Genomic DNA, 21959 nt, shown 5'->3' on the forward strand with positions numbered 1-21959 from the left:
ATGTGTCTTGCGCAGCCATGCGGACCAAGTCCACGCTGTGTTTGTGGCATAGAGGTGCTAACCGTTCTTTCTTCCTCTGTCATCTCCCCCCAACCTCTTTCAACTTAAATTTGACCAAGGTCCCCCTCATCAGCTGAGTCTTCCATGTCCATGGACAGTTCGTCCTCCATATCTTCATGTCCTCCTGCACCTTCCTCAACATCTCGCCTGCTACCATGCGCCCTTGTTGATCCCTGTCCCCCATGGTCCCATGCCTGCCGCGTTGGTGATGATGAACGTCTGGACCTTGGTGATGTTGTTGTGTCTTGCGCATATGAATCCTCCTGTAGTTCCTCCCCTTCCTGTTGTCCCACCCCCTGACTCCGAATAGTGTTTAGCGTGTGCTCCAGCATGTAAATGACTGTAATCGTCATGCTGATAATGGCATTGTCAGCGCTAAACATATTCGTCGCCATGTCGAAACTGTGCAGAAGGGTGCATAGGTCCGTGATCTGAGATCACTCCATCAGGGTGATCTGCCCCACCTCTGCATCTCGTTGGCCCAGGCTATACGTCATGACGTATTGCACCAGGGCTCTGCGGTGCTGCCACAGTCGCTGTAACATGTGGAGAGTTGAATTCCAGCGTGTCGCCACATCGCATTTCAGGCGATGAACCGGCAGGCCGAAAGACTTCTGGAGCGATGCAAGTCGCTCAGCTGCGGCGCTTGAACGGCGGAAGTGAGCACTGCAGACAGTTTCCGTGCCCTGGTCAGAAGGCCATCTAGGCCGGGATAGTGTGTTAAAAATTGCTGGACAACAAGGTTCAACACGTGAGCCATACAAGGCACGTGTGTCACCTTGCCCAGGCGAAGGGCCGCACCCAGGTTTGCAGCATTGTCGCACACGGCCTTACCAGGCTGCAGGTTGAGTGGAGACAACCATTTATTAAACTCGGACCGCAGAGCTGACCACAACTCCTCAGCTGTGTGACTCTTATTCCCAAGACATGTCAAGCTAAAGACCGCCTGATGCCGTTGCGCTCTGCTGCCAGCATAGTAATGAGGGGTGCGTGATTCCTTCTGCGCAGTGAGAACGCTGGTGGCCTGACCAGGCAGGCTTGGGGCGGAGGTGATCCCCCTGATGAAATGATCATACTTCCTGGATCGTGAAACGTATACGTCGGGGTCTCCAGGGGGACCTCTTTGCTGCCACTCACTGGCTGTGTGTGCTTTATGGGTATGCTTCCTATTTGGGTCTGCGCCCATTGCTTTTTTATTACATGCCTGACTTAGGCTCTATGTGATTGCCACCTGTTTTCGCTATGCATATGCGATTTTTATGCCCAATATAGCATTTTGCTTGTGCTATATATATATGTGATGCCGACGCCATGTTGTTTCACTGCATCTATAGTCCATGACTTTGGTTTGATTCATACTTAATTGTATTAATACATCATCTATTATTGTATTTTTCATGTGCACATGCGTCTCCATCCTTACACATGCCACATACTATGGGCATTATGCTTATGACCATGGTCAATTCTGATGCATGATTTAATAGGGGGCACATAACTTGTGCTTATGATAATTTTTCCCTCCGTTATTTTGCATCTGCTTGTCCTTACATATGTGTTCCTGTCATATGCACATTATTGTTGTTACCATTTTAACAGTTAAGGTGGCCCATCGGAATTATCTTGTATATTGTAACATCTCCCATACAATCTTGTCACACACATGTCTTTGATGTCGCCGCTTATCCTTTCCTGTGCCTGTCTTTGTCAATAAATTGTTCACTTTTGCAATACACTCTGTTGTTGTTCTCCTTGTTCTCATATGTCTAGAGTGTGCCATGTAGGAAGGTGTATCATGTTGCCCCTCTCCTATTTATATTGTGTGGTCTTTTGCCTTCTAATAGGCTTGGGGCGGAGGTGGAGGACCCAGATGAGGTGGAGGATGCAGAAGCAGTGGCGGAACTTGGACAGACAGAGGATTGACACACAAGTCGTGGGGACGGCAAGACTTGTGCAGCAGACCCTTCACCATCTATCACCATAGTTACCCAGTGCCCAGTCAGCGACATGTAACGTCCCTGTCCATGCTTACTGGTCCAAGTATCGGTGCTGAAATTCACCCGTTCACACACAGAGTTTCTCAAGGAAGCGGTGATATTGTGTGCGACATGCTGGTGTAGCGCGGGCACACCTTTCTTAGAGAAGTAGTGGCGACTAGGCATCTGGTACTGGGGCACAGCGACAGATATAAGGTCTCTAAAATCCTGTGTGTCCACTAGGCGGAAAGGCAGCATTTCTGTAGCCAACAGCTTACAGAGGGATAGAGTCAACCTCTTCGCTTTGTCATGGGTCGAAGGAAGTGGCCTTTTATTTGACCACATCTGAGGGACAGAGATCTGGCTGCTGTGTGTAGACGGTGTTGAGTAGGGTGTCCCTGGAAAAATGCAGCTTTGGGAGGAAAGTGCAGGCGGAGACATGATGTTGCCTTCATCCAAAGTTGGTGCTATCGATGTCTGAGAGAGCTGTACACACTCACTTGTTTCCCCTTCCAAACCAACTGACGACCTACCAAGCAAACTGCCTGTTGCGGTTACAGTGGTGGAAGTTGTGGGTGGAAAAACAGGTGTGACAGCTGTCCCCACAGTCCTAGAAGATGACGAGCGCGCGGATGCCCTGGAAGGGGCAGGCGGTGGATGGTTGGCTCCACTAGGCCGCATTGCAGCACGGTGAGCTTCCCACCAGGCCATATGATATTTATTCATGTGACGATTCATGGAAGAAGTTGTCAAACTGCTGAGGTTTTGACCTCTACTAAGATAACCATGGCAAATGTTACAGATCACATAATTTGGCCGATCTTTTTTTATGTCAAAAAAGGACCAGGCTAGGCAAGGCTTAGAGGCCATGCGACCTGTTGATCCACCCCGAATAATGCTCAGAGGCAGAGTGGTGGCTGAGGATGCAGTTGTAGACGTGCTACCAGTGCTCCGACTGTGTCCAGGAAGGCGCCAGGTTACTTCGACGTCGGTTGCATCCTCCTCCACCGCCTCTATTGACCTCCTCGAGTGTCTGACTGTGGGTTGACAGTAGGTGGGATCTAGAACTTCATCATCAATTGTTGTGTTTGCACTCCCCTCCCCCTCAGACCGAGTTTCTTCTTGCCCTGACCGAATATTTAAGTTGTCATCCCAATCGGGTATCTGCGTCTCATCTTCATCAGTATGTTCCTCATTGCCTATAACCACAGTTGTTGGAAAGGCAGCATTTTGGTAGCCAACAGTTTGCATTTTATGAAAGTCAACCTCCAAGCCATGTCATGCCCTTCTAAAAGCATGTATAACACAGCGAGGGGACTCCAACCACAGTCTCCCTCGTTGCCACTCACTGGGCCACACACACCCCACTTGACTGGCATCGGTTGAGCCCCCTTTTGAAAAAGAAAAAGATGCTTTGCATGAAGCACTCTCAAAAATACGCGTGCCTTTCCCGTCCCCTGGCTGACCCCGGGGAAGAAAAGTCCTCTGAGAGCCATGACTTGTTCATCTTGGTTCTTTTAGAAACACAGCGAGGGGACTCCAACCACAGTCTCCCTCGTTGCCACTCACTGGGCCACACACACCCCACTTGACTGGCATCGGTTGAGCCCCCTTTTGAAAAAGAAAAAGATGCTTTGCATGAAGCACTCTTAAAAATACGCGTGCCTTTCCCGTCCCCTGGCTGACCCCGGGGAAGAAAAGTCCTCTGAGAGCCATGACTTGTTCATCTTGGTTCTTTTAGAAACACAGCGAGGGGACTCCAACCACAGTCTCCCTCGTTGCCACTCACTGGGCCACACACACCCCCACTTGACTGGCATCGGTTGAGCCCCCTTTTGAAAAAGAAAAAGATGCTTTGCATGAAGCACTCTCAAAAATACGCGTGCCTTTCCCGTCCCCTGGCTGACCCCGGGGAAGAAAAGTCCTCTGAGAGCCATGACTTGTTCATCTTGGTTCTTTTAGAAACACAGCGAGGGGACTCCAACCACAGTCTCCCTCGTTGCCACTCACTGGGCCACACACACCCCACTTGACTGGCATCGGTTGAGCCCCCTTTTGAAAAAGAAAAAGATGCTTTGCATGAAGCACTCTCAAAAATACGCGTGCCTTTCCCGTCCCCTGGCTGACCCCGGGGAAGAAAAGTCCTCTGAGAGCCATGACTTGTTCATCTTGGTTCTTTTAGAAACACAGCGAGGGGACTCCAACCACAGTCTCCCTCGTTGCCACTCACTGGGCCACACACACCCCACTTGACTGGCATCGGTTGAGCCCCCTTTTGAAAAAGAAAAAGATGCTTTGCATGAAGCACTCTCAAAAATACGCGTGCCTTTCCCGTCCCCTGGCTGACCCCGGGGAAGAAAAGTCCTCTGAGAGCCATGACTTGTTCATCTTGGTTCTTTTAGAAACACAGCGAGGGGACTCCAACCACAGTCTCCCTCGTTGCCACTCACTGGGCCACACACCACCCCACTTGACTGGCATCGGTTGAGCCCCCTTTTGAAAAAGAAAAAGATGCTTTGCATGAAGCACTCTCAAAAATACGCGTGCCTTTCCCGTCCCCCTGGCTGACCCCGGGGAAGAAAAGTCCTCTGAGAGCCATGACTTGTTCATCTTGGTTCTTTTAGAAACACAGCGAGGGGACTCCAACCACAGTCTCCCTCGTTGCCACTCACTGGGCCACACACACCCCACTTGACTGGCATCGGTTGAGCCCCCTTTTGAAAAAGAAAAAGATGCTTTGCATGAAGCACTCTCAAAAATACGCGTGCCTTTCCCGTCCCCTGGCTGACCCCGGGGAAGAAAAGTCCTCTGAGAGCCATGACTTGTTCATCTTGGTTCTTTTAGAAACACAGCGAGGGGACTCCAACCACAGTCTCCCTCGTTGCCACTCACTGGGCCACACACACCCCACTTGACTGGCATCGGTTGAGCCCCCTTTTGAAAAAGAAAAAGATGCTTTGCATGAAGCACTCTCAAAAATACGCGTGCCTTTCCCGTCCCCTGACCCCGGGGAAGAAAAGTCCTCTGAGAGCCATGACTTGTTCATCTTGGTTCTTTTAGAAACACAGCGAGGGGACTCCAACCACAGTCTCCCTCGTTGCCACTCACTGGGCCACACACACCCCACTTGACTGGCATCGGTTGAGCCCCCTTTTGAAAAAGAAAAAGATGCTTTGCATGAAGCACTCTCAAAAATACGCGTGCCTTTCCCGTCCCCTGGCTGACCCCGGGGAAGAAAAGTCCTCTGAGAGCCATGACTTGTTCATCTTGGTTCTTTTAGAAACACAGCGAGGGGACTCCAACCACAGTCTCCCTCGTTGCCACTCACTGGGCCACACACACCCCACTTGACTGGCATCGGTTGAGCCCCCTTTTGAAAAAGAAAAAGATGCTTTGCATGAAGCACTCTCAAAAATACGCGTGCCTTTCCCGTCCCCTGGCTGACCCCGGGGAAGAAAAGTCCTCTGAGAGCCATGACTTGTTCATCTTGGTTCTTTTAGAAACACAGCGAGGGGACTCCAACCACAGTCTCCCTCGTTGCCACTCACTGGGCCACACACACCCCACTTGACTGGCATCGGTTGAGCCCCCTTTTGAAAAAGAAAAAGATGCTTTGCATGAAGCACTCTCAAAAATACGCGTGCCTTTCCCGTCCCCTGGCTGACCCCGGGGAAGAAAAGTCCTCTGAGAGCCATGACTTGTTCATCTTGGTTCTTTTAGAAACACAGCGAGGGGACTCCAACCACAGTCTCCCTCGTTGCCACTCACTGGGCCACACACACCCCACTTGACTGGCATCGGTTGAGCCCCCTTTTGAAAAAGAAAAAGATGCTTTGCATGAAGCACTCTCAAAAATACGCGTGCCTTTCCCGTCCCCTGGCTGACCCCGGGGAAGAAAAGTCCTCTGAGAGCCATGACTTGTTCATCTTGGTTCTTTTAGAAACACAGCGAGGGGACTCCAACCACAGTCTCCCTCGTTGCCACTCACTGGGCCACACACACCCCACTTGACTGGCATCGGTTGAGCCCCCTTTTGAAAAAGAAAAAGATGCTTTGCATGAAGCACTCTCAAAAATACGCGTGCCTTTCCCGTCCCCTGGCTGACCCCGGGGAAGAAAAGTCCTCTGAGAGCCATGACTTGTTCATCTTGGTTCTTTTAGAAACACAGCGAGGGGACTCCAACCACAGTCTCCCTCGTTGCCACTCACTGGGCCACACACACCCCACTTGACTGGCATCGGTTGAGCCCCCTTTTGAAAAAGAAAAAGATGCTTTGCATGAAGCACTCTCAAAAATACGCGTGCCTTTCCCGTCCCCTGGCTGACCCCGGGGAAGAAAAGTCCTCTGAGAGCCATGACTTGTTCATCTTGGTTCTTTTAGAAACACAGCGAGGGGACTCCAACCACAGTCTCCCTCGTTGCCACTCACTGGGCCACACACACCCCACTTGACTGGCATCGGTTGAGCCCCCTTTTGAAAAAGAAAAAGATGCTTTGCATGAAGCACTCTCAAAAATACGCGTGCCTTTCCCGTCCCCTGGCTGACCCCGGGGAAGAAAAGTCCTCTGAGAGCCATGACTTGTTCATCTTGGTTCTTTTAGAAACACAGCGAGGGGACTCCAACCACAGTCTCCCTCGTTGCCACTCACTGGGCCACACACACCCCACTTGACTGGCATCGGTTGAGCCCCCTTTTGAAAAAGAAAAAGATGCTTTGCATGAAGCACTCTCAAAAATACGCGTGCCTTTCCCGTCCCCTGGCTGACCCCGGGGAAGAAAAGTCCTCTGAGAGCCATGACTTGTTCATCTTGGTTCTTTTAGAAACACAGCGAGGGGACTCCAACCACAGTCTCCCTCGTTGCCACTCACTGGGCCACACACACCCCACTTGACTGGCATCGGTTGAGCCCCCTTTTGAAAAAGAAAAAGATGCTTTGCATGAAGCACTCTCAAAAATACGCGTGCCTTTCCCGTCCCCTGGCTGACCCCGTGGAAGAAAAGTCCTCTGAGAGCCATGACTTGTTCATCTTGGTTCTTTTAGAAACACAGCGAGGGGACTCCAACCACAGTCTCCCTCGTTGCCACTCACTGGGCCACACACACCCCACTTGACTGGCATCGGTTGAGCCCCCTTTTGAAAAAGAAAAAGATGCTTTGCATGAAGCACTCTCAAAAATACGCGTGCCTTTCCCGTCCCCTGGCTGACCCCGGGGAAGAAAAGTCCTCTGAGAGCCATGACTTGTTCATCTTGGTTCTTTTAGAAACACAGCGAGGGGACTCCAACCACAGTCTCCCTCGTTGCCACTCACTGGGCCACACACACCCCACTTGACTGGCATCGGTTGAGCCCCCTTTTGAAAAAGAAAAAGATGCTTTGCATGAAGCACTCTCAAAAATACGCGTGCCTTTCCCGTCCCCTGGCTGACCCCGGGGAAGAAAAGTCCTCTGAGAGCCATGACTTGTTCATCTTGGTTCTTTTAGAAACACAGCGAGGGGACTCCAACCACAGTCTCCCTCGTTGCCACTCACTGGGCCACACACACCCCACTTGACTGGCATCGGTTGAGCCCCCTTTTGAAAAAGAAAAAGATGCTTTGCATGAAGCACTCTCAAAAATACGCGTGCCTTTCCCGTCCCCTGGCTGACCCCGGGGAAGAAAAGTCCTCTGAGAGCCATGACTTGTTCATCTTGGTTCTTTTAGAAACACAGCGAGGGGACTCCAACCACAGTCTCCCTCGTTGCCACTCACTGGGCCACACACACCCCACTTGACTGGCATCGGTTGAGCCCCCTTTTGAAAAAGAAAAAGATGCTTTGCATGAAGCACTCTCAAAAATACGCGTGCCTTTCCCGTCCCCTGGCTGACCCCGGGGAAGAAAAGTCCTCTGAGAGCCATGACTTGTTCATCTTGGTTCTTTTAGAAACACAGCGAGGGGACTCCAACCACAGTCTCCCTCGTTGCCACTCACTGGGCCACACACACCCCACTTGACTGGCATCGGTTGAGCCCCCTTTTGAAAAAGAAAAAGATGCTTTGCATGAAGCACTCTCAAAAATACGCGTGCCTTTCCCGTCCCCTGGCTGACCCCGGGGAAGAAAAGTCCTCTGAGAGCCATGACTTGTTCATCTTGGTTCTTTTAGAAACACAGCGAGGGGACTCCAACCACAGTCTCCCTCGTTGCCACTCACTGGGCCACACACACCCCACTTGACTGGCATCGGTTGAGCCCCCTTTTGAAAAAGAAAAAGATGCTTTGCATGAAGCACTCTCAAAAATACGCGTGCCTTTCCCGTCCCCTGGCTGACCCCGGGGAAGAAAAGTCCTCTGAGAGCCATGACTTGTTCATCTTGGTTCTTTTAGAAACACAGCGAGGGGACTCCAACCACAGTCTCCCTCGTTGCCACTCACTGGGCCACACACACCCCACTTGACTGGCATCGGTTGAGCCCCCTTTTGAAAAAGAAAAAGATGCTTTGCATGAAGCACTCTCAAAAATACGCGTGCCTTTCCCGTCCCCTGGCTGACCCCGGGGAAGAAAAGTCCTCTGAGAGCCATGACTTGTTCATCTTGGTTCTTTTAGAAACACAGCGAGGGGACTCCAACCACAGTCTCCCTCGTTGCCACTCACTGGGCCACACACACCCCACTTGACTGGCATCGGTTGAGCCCCCTTTTGAAAAAGAAAAAGATGCTTTGCATGAAGCACTCTCAAAAATACGCGTGCCTTTCCCGTCCCCTGGCTGACCCCGGGGAAGAAAAGTCCTCTGAGAGCTATGACTTGTTCATCTTGGTTCTTTTAGAAACACAGCGAGGGGACTCCAACCACAGTCTCCCTCATTGCCACTCACTGGGCCACACACACCCCACTTGACTGGCATCGGTTGAGCCCCCTTTTGAAAAAGAAAAAGATGCTTTGCATGAAGCACTCTCAAAAATACGCGTGCCTTTCCCGTCCCCTGGCTGACCCCGGGGAAGAAAAGTCCTCTGAGAGCCATGACTTGTTCATCTTGGTTCTTTTAGAAACACAGCGAGGGGACTCCAACCACAGTCTCCCTCGTTGCCACTCACTGGGCCACACACACCCCACTTGACTGGCATCGGTTGAGCCCCCTTTTGAAAAAGAAAAAGATGCTTTGCATGAAGCACTCTCAAAAATACGCGTGCCTTTCCCGTCCCCTGGCTGACCCCGGGGAAGAAAAGTCCTCTGAGAGCCATGACTTGTTCATCTTGGTTCTTTTAGAAACACAGCGAGGGGACTCCAACCACAGTCTCCCTCGTTGCCACTCACTGGGCCACACACACCCCACTTGACTGGCATCGGTTGAGCCCCCTTTTGAAAAAGAAAAAGATGCTTTGCATGAAGCACTCTCAAAAATACGCGTGCCTTTCCCGTCCCCTGGCTGACCCCGGGGAAGAAAAGTCCTCTGAGAGCCATGACTTGTTCATCTTGGTTCTTTTAGAAACACAGCGAGGGGACTCCAACCACAGTCTCCCTCGTTGCCACTCACTGGGCCACACACACCCCACTTGACTGGCATCGGTTGAGCCCCCTTTTGAAAAAGAAAAAGATGCTTTGCATGAAGCACTCTCAAAAATACGCGTGCCTTTCCCGTCCCCTGGCTGACCCCGGGGAAGAAAAGTCCTCTGAGAGCCATGACTTGTTCATCTTGGTTCTTTTAGAAACACAGCGAGGGGACTCCAACCACAGTCTCCCTCGTTGCCACTCACTGGGCCACACACACCCCACTTGACTGGCATCGGTTGAGCCCCCTTTTGAAAAAGAAAAAGATGCTTTGCATGAAGCACTCTCAAAAATACGCGTGCCTTTCCCGTCCCCTGGCTGACCCCGGGGAAGAAAAGTCCTCTGAGAGCCATTGACTTGTTCATCTTGGTTCTTTTAGAAACACAGCGAGGGGACTCCAACCACAGTCTCCCTCGTTGCCACTCACTGGGCCACACACACCCCACTTGACTGGCATCGGTTGAGCCCCCTTTTGAAAAAGAAAAAGATGCTTTGCATGAAGCACTCTCAAAAATACGCGTGCCTTTCCCGTCCCCTGGCTGACCCCGGGGAAGAAAAGTCCTCTGAGAGCCATGACTTGTTCATCTTGGTTCTTTTAGAAACACAGCGAGGGGACTCCAACCACAGTCTCCCTCGTTGCCACTCACTGGGCCACACACACCCCACTTGACTGGCATCGGTTGAGCCCCCTTTTGAAAAAGAAAAAGATGCTTTGCATGAAGCACTCTCAAAAATACGCGTGCCTTTCCCGTCCCCTGGCTGACCCCGGGGAAGAAAAGTCCTCTGAGAGCCATGACTTGTTCATCTTGGTTCTTTTAGAAACACAGCGAGGGGACTCCAACCACAGTCTCCCTCGTTGCCACTCACTGGGCCACACACACCCCACTTGACTGGCATCGGTTGAGCCCCCTTTTGAAAAAGAAAAAGATGCTTTGCATGAAGCACTCTCAAAAATACGCGTGCCTTTCCCGTCCCCTCGCTGACCCCGGGGAAGAAAAGTCCTCTGAGAGCCATGACTTGTTCATCTTGGTTCTTTTAGAAACACAGCGAGGGGACTCCAACCACAGTCTCCCTCGTTGCCACTCACTGGGCCACACACACCCCACTTGACTGGCATCGGTTGAGCCCCCTTTTGAAAAAGAAAAAGATGCTTTGCATGAAGCACTCTCAAAAATACGCGTGCCTTTCCCGTCCCCTGGCTGACCCCGGGGAAGAAAAGTCCTCTGAGAGCCATGACTTGTTCATCTTGGTTCTTTTAGAAACACAGCGAGGGGACTCCAACCACAGTCTCCCTCGTTGCCACTCACTGGGCCACACACACCCCACTTGACTGGCATCGGTTGAGCCCCCTTTTGAAAAAGAAAAAGATGCTTTGCATGAAGCACTCTCAAAAATACGCGTGCCTTTCCCGTCCCCTGGCTGACCCCGGGGAAGAAAAGTCGTATGAGAGCCATGACTTGTTCATCTTGGTTCTTTTAGAAACACAGCGAGGGGACTCCAACCACAGTCTCCCTCGTTGCCACTCACTGGGCCACACACACCCCACTTGACTGGCATCGGTTGAGCCCCCTTTTGAAAAAGAAAAAGATGCTTTGCATGAAGCACTCTCAAAAATACGCGTGCCTTTCCCGTCCCCTGGCTGACCCCGGGGAAGAAAAGTCCTCTGAGAGCCATGACTTGTTCATCTTGGTTCTTTTAGAAACACAGCGAGGGGACTCCAACCACAGTCTCCCTCGTTGCCACTCACTGGGCCACACACACCCCACTTGACTGGCATCGGTTGAGCCCCCTTTTGAAAAAGAAAAAGATGCTTTGCATGAAGCACTCTCAAAAATACGCGTGCCTTTCCCGTCCCCTGGCTGACCCCGGGGAAGAAAAGTCCTCTGAGAGCCATGACTTGTTCATCTTGGTTCTTTTAGAAACACAGCGAGGGGACTCCAACCACAGTCTCCCTCGTTGCCACTCACTGGGCCACACACACCCCACTTGACTGGCATCGGTTGAGCCCCCTTTTGAAAAAGAAAAAGATGCTTTGCATGAAGCACTCTCAAAAATACGCGTGCCTTTCCCGTCCCCTGGCTGACCCCGGGGAGGAAAAGTCCTCTGAGAGCCATGACTTGTTCATCTTGGTTCTTTTAGAAACACAGCGAGGGGACTCCAACCACAGTCTCCCTCGTTGCCACTCACTGGGCCACACACACCCCACTTGACTGGCATCGGTTGAGCCCCCTTTTGAAAAAGAAAAAGATGCTTTGCATGAAGCACTCTCAAAAATACGCGTGCCTTTCCCGTCCCCTGGCTGACCCCGGGGAAGAAAAGTCCTCTGAGAGCCATGACTTGTTCATCTTGGTTCTTTTAGAAACACAGCGAGGGGACTCCAACCACAGTCTCCCTCGTTGCCACTCACTGGGCCACACACACCCCACTTGACTGGCATCGGTTGAGCCCCCTTTTGAAAAAGAAAAAGATGCTTTGCATGAAGCACTCTCAAAAATACGCGTGCCTTTCCCGTCCCCTGGCTGACCCCGGGGAAGAAAAGTCCTCTGAGAGCAATGACTTGTTCATCTTGGTTCTTTTAGAAACACAGCGAGGGGACTCCAACCACAGTCTCCCTCGTTGCCACTCACTGGGCCACACACACCCCACTTGACTGGCATCGGTTGAGCCCCCTTTTGAAAAAGAAAAAGATGCTTTGCATGAAGCACTCTCAAAAATACGCGTGCCTTTCCCGTCCCCTGGCTGACCCCGGGGAAGAAAAGTCCTCTGAGAGCCATGACTTGTTCATCTTGGTTCTTTTAGAAACACAGCGAGGGGACTCCAACCACAGTCTCCCTCGTTGCCACTCACTGGGCCACACACACCCCACTTGACTGGCATCGGTTGAGCCCCCTTTTGAAAAAGAAAAAGATGCTTTGCATGAAGCACTCTCAAAAATACGCGTGCCTTTCCCGTCCCCTGGCTGACCCCGGGGAAGAAAAGTCCTCTGAGAGCCATGACTTGTTCATCTTGGTTCTTTTAGAAACACAGCGAGGGGACTCCAACCACAGTCTCCCTCGTTGCCACTCACTGGGCCACACACACCCCACTTGACTGGCATCGGTTGAGCCCCCTTTTGAAAAAGAAAAAGATGCTTTGCATGAAGCACTCTCAAAAATACGCGTGCCTTTCCCGTCCCCTGGCTGACCCCGGGGAAGAAAAGTCCTCTGAGAGCCATGACTTGTTCATCTTGGTTCTTTTAGAAACACAGCGAGGGGACTCCAACCACAGTCTCCCTCGTTGCCACTCACTGGGCCACACACACCCCACTTGACTGGCATCGGTTGAGCCCCCTTTTGAAAAAGAAAAAGATGCTTTGCATGAAGCACTCTCAAAAATACGCGTGCCTTTCCCATCCCCTGGCTGACCCCGGGGAAGAAAAGTCCTCTGAGAGCCATGACTTGTTCATCTTGGTTCTTTTAGAAACACAGCGAGGGGACTCCAACCACAGTCTCCCTCGTTGCCACTCACTGGGCCACACACACCCCACTTGACTGGCATCGGTTGAGCCCCCTTTTGAAAAAGAAAAAGATGCTTTGCATGAAGCACTCTCAAAAATACGCGTGCCTTTCCCGTCCCCTGGCTGATCCCGGGGAAGAAAAGTCCTCTGAGAGCCATGACTTGTTCATCTTGGTTCTATTAGAAACACAGCGAGGGGACTGCAACCACAGTCTCCCTCGTTGCCACTCACTGGGCCACACACACCCCACTTGACTGGCATCGGTTGAGCCCCCTTTTGAAAAAGAAAAAGATGCTTTGCATGAAGCACTCTCAAAAATACGCGTGCCTTTCCCGTCCCCTGGCTGACCCCGGGGAAGAAAAGTCCTCTGAGAGCCATGACTTGTTCATCTTGGTTCTTTTAGAAACACAGCGAGGGGACTCCAACCACAGTCTCCCTCGTTGCCACTCACTGGGCCACACACACCCCACTTGACTGGCATCGGCTGAGCCCCCTTTTGAAAAGAAAAAGATGCTTTGCATGAAGCACTCTCAAAAATACGCGTGCCTTTCCCGTCCCCTGGCTGACCCCGGGGAAGAAAAGTCCTCTGAGAGCCATGACTTGTTCATCTTGGTTCTTTTAGAAACACAGCGAGGGGACTCCAACCACAGTCTCCCTCGTTGCCACTCACTGGGCCACACACACCCCACTTGACTGGCATCGGTTGAGCCCCCTTTTGAAAAAGAAAAAGATGCTTTGCATGAAGCACTCTCAAAAATACGCGTGCCTTTCCCGTCCCCTGGCTGACCCCGGGGAAGAAAAGTCCTCTGAGAGCCATGACTTGTTCATCTTGGTTCTTTTAGAAACACAGCGAGGGGACTCCAACCACAGTCTCCCTCGTTGCCACTCACTGGGCCACACACACCCCACTTGACTGGCATCGGTTGAGCCCCCTTTTGAAAAAGAAAAAGATGCTTTGCATGAAGCACTCTCAAAAATACGCGTGCCTTTCCCGTCCCCTGGCTGACCCCGGGGAAGAAAAGTCCTCTGAGAGCCATGACTTGTTCATCTTGGTTCTTTTAGAAACACAGCGAGGGGACTCCAACCACAGTCTCCCTCGTTGCCACTCACTGGGCCACACACACCCCACTTGACTGGCATCGGTTGAGCCCCCTTTTGAAAAAGAAAAAGATGCTTTGCATGAAGCACTCTCAAAAATACGCGTGCCTTTCCCGTCCCCTGGCTGACCCCGGGGAAGAAAAGTCCTCTGAGAGCCATGACTTGTTCATCTTGGTTCTTTTAGAAACACAGCGAGGGGACTCCAACCACAGTCTCCCTCGTTGCCACTCACTGGGCCACACACACCCCACTTGACTGGCATCGGTTGAGCCCCCTTTTGAAAAAGAAAAAGATGCTTTGCATGAAGCACTCTCAAAAATACGCGTGCCTTTCCCATCCCCTGGCTGACCCCGGGGAAGAAAAGTCCTCTGAGAGCCATGACTTGTTCATCTTGGTTCTTTTAGAAACACAGCGAGGGGACTCCAACCACAGTCTCCCTCGTTGCCACTCACTGGGCCACACACACCCCACTTGACTGGCATCGGTTGAGCCCCCTTTTGAAAAAGAAAAAGATGCTTTGCATGAAGCACTCTCAAAAATACGCGTGCCTTTCCCGTCCCCTGGCTGACCCCGGGGAAGAAAAGTCCTCTGAGAGCCATGACTTGTTCATCTTGGTTCTATTAGAAACACAGCGAGGGGACTGCAACCACAGTCTCCCTCGTTGCCACTCACTGGGCCACACACACCCCACTTGACTGGCATCGGTTGAGCCCCCTTTTGAAAAAGAAAAAGATGCTTTGCATGAAGCACTCTCAAAAATACGCGTGCCTTTCCCGTCCCCTGGCTGACCCCGGGGAAGAAAAGTCCTCTGAGAGCCATGACTTGTTCATCTTGGTTCTTTTAGAAACACAGCGAGGGGACTCCAACCACAGTCTCCCTCGTTGCCACTCACTGGGCCACACACACCCCACTTGACTGGCATCGGCTGAGCCCCCTTTTGAAAAGAAAAAGATGCTTTGCATGAAGCACTCTCAAAAATACGCGTGCCTTTCCCGTCCCCTGGCTGACCCCGGGGAAGAAAAGTCCTCTGAGAGCCATGACTTGTTCATCTTGGTTCTTTTAGAAACACAGCGAGGGGACTCCAACCACAGTCTCCCTCGTTGCCACTCACTGGGCCACACACACCCCACTTGACTGGCATCGGTTGAGCCCCCTTTTGAAAAAGAAAAAGATGCTTTGCATGAAGCACTCTCAAAAATACGCGTGCCTTTCCCGTCCCCTGGCTGACCCCGGGGAAGAAAAGTCCTCTGAGAGCCATGACTTGTTCATCTTGGTTCTTTTAGAAACACAGCGAGGGGACTCCAACCACAGTCTCCCTCGTTGCCACTCACTGGGCCACACACACCCCACTTGACTGGCATCGGTTGAGCCCCCTTTTGAAAAAGAAAAAGATGCTTTGCATGAAGCACTCTCAAAAATACGCGTGCCTTTCCCGTCCCCTGGCTGACCCCGGGGAAGAAAAGTCCTCTGAGAGCCATGTCCACATTGTCAGTGGACAGACACGTGTGCTTATCTGCCAGCAGACCCACAGCAGCACTGAAGACAGGTTCCGAGAGAACGCTGGCTGCAGGACACGACAAGATCCCCAAGACGTACGTGGCGAGCTCAGGCAATTTATCAAGATTGGAAGCCAAGAATGAGCAGGGCTCAAGTTGCACAATAATGGCATGTTTCCTTGCATATACTCATATATCTGTGTGTCCTCCTCTTTTTCCTTGTCCAGCTCTTTTGTTTTCGCATGAGTATATGTCCTTGTCACTTTCCCATGTGTTGTGAGTTGTTTGTGACCTTTAGGACACCTTTGAGGGTGTTTTCTAGGTGTTTTTCTGTGTTTGTGATTGCCTGCCATTGTTTCCTATGCAGTTCGAGTTCGGTTCGTCGAACGTTCGACGAACCGAACTCGAACGGGAGGTCCGTTCGGCGAACCAACCTCGAGCCGAACCGCGACCGGTTCGCTCATCTCTAATCTTGACATGCCTGGCGGTTTCAGCACTCGAGGCAAAAATCAGAAGCTGCCATGAGAATATAACAGGTGACAGTGAGGAGCAGAAGTCGGAGAGGTGAGCGATAATGGACATAATAAGAATAATAAGGTGATGTAAGGATTTTTCATTTTTTTTTAACTTTTTGGTGACCTTTGATTGTTCAAAAAATTGGAAGCCAGTGGCCACCGTGATGCAGAAACCTTGAAATTCGAATTCGAAAATGTAAATTTTTGTAAGATTCAAGTTAAAATTCAACTCCACTAAAATATATTTGCTGATCTGTATTACAGTACATAAAAACACTTAAAGCATATGTGACTCAAATTTTTGTTCTCACTAACAAAAAAAATAATATGTGATATGATTCAGCCCAATGGAAGAGAGCTATGTATTACAATACATTTCCCTATGGCAATACTGTCTTTATGCCATACATTTTACAAATGCATATTTACTGTTGATGATTTTGCTAGTAATATTTCATGTTGCCAACTCTAAAGTTGATCAAATCTTTTGGAAACTGAGTTTGCCATTTTAATTGAATGTTTACCCAAAATTTGATGCACAGTGAATTGATTGGCCATAAATTACAGGAACGGCAAAGCCATGATTTGAAAACACTGGTGTAACCATCGGAGGTCTCTTAGCACTTTATGGAACACTTTTCAAGATCTTTATACAAATACAGCCTTAGTACTGTCTAAGTGACCTCAACATTTATGGCTAGGAGTAAAGAGATGTTAGCTACTTTTACTCCTGTCCTGTCACACATATATCTGTAACGTATTTTATGTTTTTTAAAGTTTTCTCAGATTATCATATGTTTCGGTTTATAAGACGCATCGGATTATAAGACGCACCCCAAATTCAAAGCAGAAAAAGGTGAAAAAAATGGGGTCCGTCTTATAATCCGGTGGTGTCTTATCGGATGGGGCTGCATTGGGAGCGGAGCGGAGTCACAAGAGGCAGGGGCAGTGAGTGTCTCAGAAACTGTAGGCTGTGCTGGGGCTGTGGCGGAAGCTGGGGCTGGGGAGGAGGCTGGGGCAGCCGTCCTGGTGCTGGCTCAGCTGTGCTGGAGGGCAGGCTGTCGCGTCAACTGCAGGCAGTGAGGGCTTCAAAGAAATGGTGCCTGTGGTCAGCGCAGATTGAGAACTCAGCTCAATGGCAAGCTGAGATCTCTGCAAGAGCCACCTCCGGGCGCCATTTTCCTTAAGTCCGCTGTTGGAAGATCAATGGGCTAGAAGCATGCATGCGCAGATGAATTTGCGCTGAGAGCTCCATATGCGCATGCGCCGACTCTGGGCAGCATTATTTGAAGTTCTTACCGCTCATCCCACAGCACTAGTCCAGCTGCCAGAGACCCCGCACAGCTGCCCCCAGCATCAGCCTCCACAGACCATGCACCAGCCTCTGCAGCATCCACCACAGCACCAGCCACTGTAGACCCGCACAGCCTCCGCAGACCTCGCATAGCTGCCACAGCATCAGCCCAGTCACCATAGCCTGTGCATAGCCACCGCAGCATTCCCCCAGTCTCTTGCAACCCCTCTCCACCACCCCAGTAGGCTACGTTTGTCGCGGGCAGAGGGGACGCGCTCGCCACGCCTGGGTCCGGGGCTTTTACTGCTGCTGCTTGGTGGCTCGAGCGGTGGACCGGACCCGGGGACTCGAGCAGTGCTCCTCACCCGTGAGTGAAATGGGGATGGTATGTTTAGGAAGATTGTTCGTGACGCCACCCACTGGTCATGGTGATAATGGCACCACCGCTGCTGGTGATGGGGATCCCAGGAGAGATGGTAGGTAGCAGCTAGGATGTTGTCCCCTCCGTGGGTAGGGGTTGGTGGTCCCGGGGCCCTGTGGTGTAACGGGGAGGCTGGGATGCAGGGTTGCAGGGGCAGCGCGGCGCGGTGCCGAACGGCACTGGTGTACTCACTCAGACAGTCAATGACAGAGTCGTAGGTAAACCAAAACGGCCGGATGGACGGGTCCCGCAGCCAGATGCAGTGTTGTTGTTGTTCTCTCTCCGGACGGCTTATGGTGGCTGTCTTTCCCTGCACCTTTGAGAATGTTCTTGACTCCTGTGGTTGTCCACCGGTAGTCCGCTCCCCAGAGTACAGGTGCCGTAGGAGCCCATTTTGCCAGCAGGCGCTGGCCCTTGGATCTCTAGCCTGTGGCGGTGGCTGTATATCCTCTCTGGGTGGATAGTTGCCTTCAATTGGGACTTAGTAGTTGGGAAACCCCTGTAGTTCCTGTCACATTCGGATTTGACTATTGACGGTGGCTCCAAGCCTGGTCGGGGTCCGATGGCCCTGCCTGTGTGCTTAGCTGCACTCCGTTCCTCGGTCTGGTACCGGCAAGCCGACGCCCGACCCCGGTCCTTATGGCTCTGCGGAGTTCCACCAACTCCTGCAGACGGCCACCACCATCTGCCAACCTTGCTGTCTGTGTCTGGGCTCCAACCCAGACACCTCAAGTGTTTACTCCTCTCACTTTCCCCTCCAAGACTAAACTCACACTTTTCCCGCCTCCAGGCCTGTGAACTCCTCGGTGAGTGGGGCCAACCGCCTGGCTCCGCCCCACCTGGTGTGGACATCAGACTCTGGAGGGAGGCAACAAGGGTTTTTGATTGACTATTGTGACTGCCTAAGGTGGGGGTGTGTGTGTGTTGGTATGTATGTGACTACCTGGCTAGTCCAGGGCGTCACACATTCAGATTATAAGACGCAGCCCTCACTTTCCTTCCATATTTTTGGGAGGAAAAGTGCGTCTTATAATCTGAAAAATACGGTATTTCTATTGCTAAGCTGTTAAATATATCATCTTTTTATTCAGATTTGTCCAAAACAGTTACTGCATTCCCTACTTTTGTACAGGCAATAATACTCATTTCAGATTGGCTATGCTAAACCTTGTGATGAAGCATGCACAGCCACAACTGAGGTCATGGGATTCTTCTCTGGCTTTTATAAGCTGTGTGTAAAATATCAGTAGGCATTTTTGGGGGATTCACACTAATAAAATTACTTATTCTGTGTCTAGCCAAATTTCTTAAAATTCTACACAAATTTAAGTCAGATCAAATTGATGCTCTCATCTCTGATAACCATATAATATATGTATGCGTCGGTAAAGCCAGGATATAATCAGTGAAGGAAATAAAAATGCTGCCCAAGTTACTATTCATTCATATCGTGCAATCACATCTCTTTGTGGTTTCATCAGTCTGGGTTTTTTCACTAAGTGGTTTGTCTTCAGGATATTTGGCGTCTTTCATATGGCAGAAGTGTCTTCATGAGACTCTGTGTAGAGTATATGATGTTTTCCTACATCATTTACATTTCTGTAATAGGATTGTAATGAGATATATGTTAACATTGATAGCCACAATGTAAATATCATCCATTGCAGACAGCGTCTGAAACATATCAATGCCTAATGTAGATGACAGGACATTTACATTTCTGAACATACAGCAATCACTGCAGCCTATTACATATGCTTATTTAGTATAAGATTTCCATCATTCACATGAAAATAGCCTACTTGTAATTCTTCAGTGAATGTCATAGCAAACTTCATGATATATTTCACAGTGATACAGTTCATTTAATATTCATCATATCTTTGAACTTCTTGTAGTCTAAGGTTTTTATTTGGGTTTCCATCTCAAATATCTATGATAATGTGATGACTGTCACAAGGTGGCGCTAGACACTACTAGTATGCAGTAAATGGAGAGGTGGTCAAAAAGGCCGAGATCATAAGCCAGGAGGGCATGACAGTACATGGAGGGGACAGACAAAGATGAGGGCGAGATATAAGCCGAAAGTCAGGGTTACTGGAGAGTACATACAAGATACAGGGAGCAGGCGAGGACGCGACCAGGAAGAAGTCCGAGGTCAGAAGCTGGGAAGTCACAACAGAAATAGGGGAGGAAAGGCAGAGATGCGTAAACAGCAGTCCGGAGTCGAGAGACGAAGATCTGAACACTGAGCACCACGGGAGTCAACGGCACGACTGTAAACAGGAAGAACGACTGGTGGCGTCCGGAGCTAACACGCTCCCTAATGAAGCAGAGCAATCACCAGGAACGAGAAGCATCTGTGAGAGCACCTCCCAGGACAGCGCAAAACCCAGTGCTGTCAAACAACTGTCGCGCCCCGGGGAAGCCGGGCTGCTCGGATCCGGATGGTCCGTGGCTCGAGGGGTACCAGATCCGGGGGCACCTTCGACCAGTTTTAAATGAAAAATAAAAATAAAATAAAAGTCAGACTACGCCACTTGCGGTTTGCAGCCAGGGATGATAGGGTCGCCGTTACGAGTTCCCACTGGGGATGATGGATGGGGGCAGCATGGATGGTGGAGCCCTCCGCGCGCTGGGCTTTTCCCCAGGGATAGGTGAAAGGTTAACGTGGAGTGCGCAGTAATGAAACAATCCAGGGAAGGAGAGTAGTTTGATAGTGTTACTGGTTTGACGCCCTGAGACGTATTGGATTCCAGGTGCGCCCTTGTCCTGGTGGCTGTGCCTGCCTACCTGGTGCCACTCTCCACCTGTGCACTCCGGTGTATGTGGGTCCTCCCTGGCGTGGAGCACTTAGAGGTCCTCCTGGTATCTGGGTCCTGTCGCAGGCAGCTTGGACGATTTAAGGGAATTTCTCCCATTCCCCTCTTTGCTGTTGATGACTTGGACGTTAAAGGGTGGCAGATGAGTCTGGGAAACCCACCCGCCTAGCAGAGTTAATAGAGGGCTTGAAGTCCATGTCTGTTCTGGGATCTGCAACCCGTGCGTGAAAAGTACTGTGAGCTTTGGATATCCACCCCACAGAGTCCCTCTGTCCTTAAGGCTTGCTGTTTCACTCCACAGCTATTTTCCTCCTCTGAGTGGCTGTTGTTACTACTCAGGTCTTTGCAGTCTCTTTTACTACTACTCCACCGACTTTCTTACTCCTCACTTTCCTTTCTGTTTCTCAAGAAACTCTGGTCTGTCTTGACACCCTTCCTCTTTCACTGTCTAAACTTAACTGCTCACTAGCCACCCTCCCCAGGTCACTATATCCTCACCCAGGTCTGGTCTCTTCTTCCCAGTTGGCTGCCTGTTATCTAACAGTGCCCAGCCCTGTCATCTGGCTAAGTGAGGCTCCCAGCCGGGTACAGCGAGTGTAAATGTCCTGGTGTGCTAGTGTGTGTGTTGTGGCTGGCACAGTTATATTGGACTTGAGCTGTTACCTTGTTGTTACCCTACTTTTTGTGACACCTAGTTACCGCAGGGGCGTCACACAACCAGCAGAGCATTCATCCTGCAAAATGCTCTGCACCATATCATGCAGCATATACCGGCTCTGCACGCACTATGATTGATAATATAGGACCTTGATTTATTAAGGTATTTTAGGAAACACTTTCAAATGTTTTCAAAAGTTGAGAAGAGAATTAGTGGCTTTTGGCATCTTCAGTGCAGTTTCCTCCAGTTTTGCCAAAAGTTTGGAATTGTTGAAGAGCTTTGGCAGGATGGGGTGAGGAAACAAATTCATGAAACCTTTTGGCTCACTTTACACCAGAAATGTTACTCTTATTCCAAACTAGAGAAACTTTGCTGCCGACGTACACAAAGGAGGATGCCAGTTCTAAGATGTAGCAAATTCATTTAGTGGTGCCTCTTAATAAATTAAGTGCATCTAATTCCTGTCCACCATCAAGACTGGCATACAATAAACACAAGTCTTAATAAGTTGAAGCCAATGTGCCCTAAAGAGCACTGACCACCAGGATCTATCTATAACCTAAAGCCAGTGCTATACGGGCATTATCAGGCTTATTCTATA

Source organism: Anomaloglossus baeobatrachus, chromosome 2 (genome assembly GCF_048569485.1).
Source record: "Anomaloglossus baeobatrachus isolate aAnoBae1 chromosome 2, aAnoBae1.hap1, whole genome shotgun sequence".
NCBI lineage: Eukaryota > Metazoa > Chordata > Amphibia > Anura > Aromobatidae > Anomaloglossus > Anomaloglossus baeobatrachus.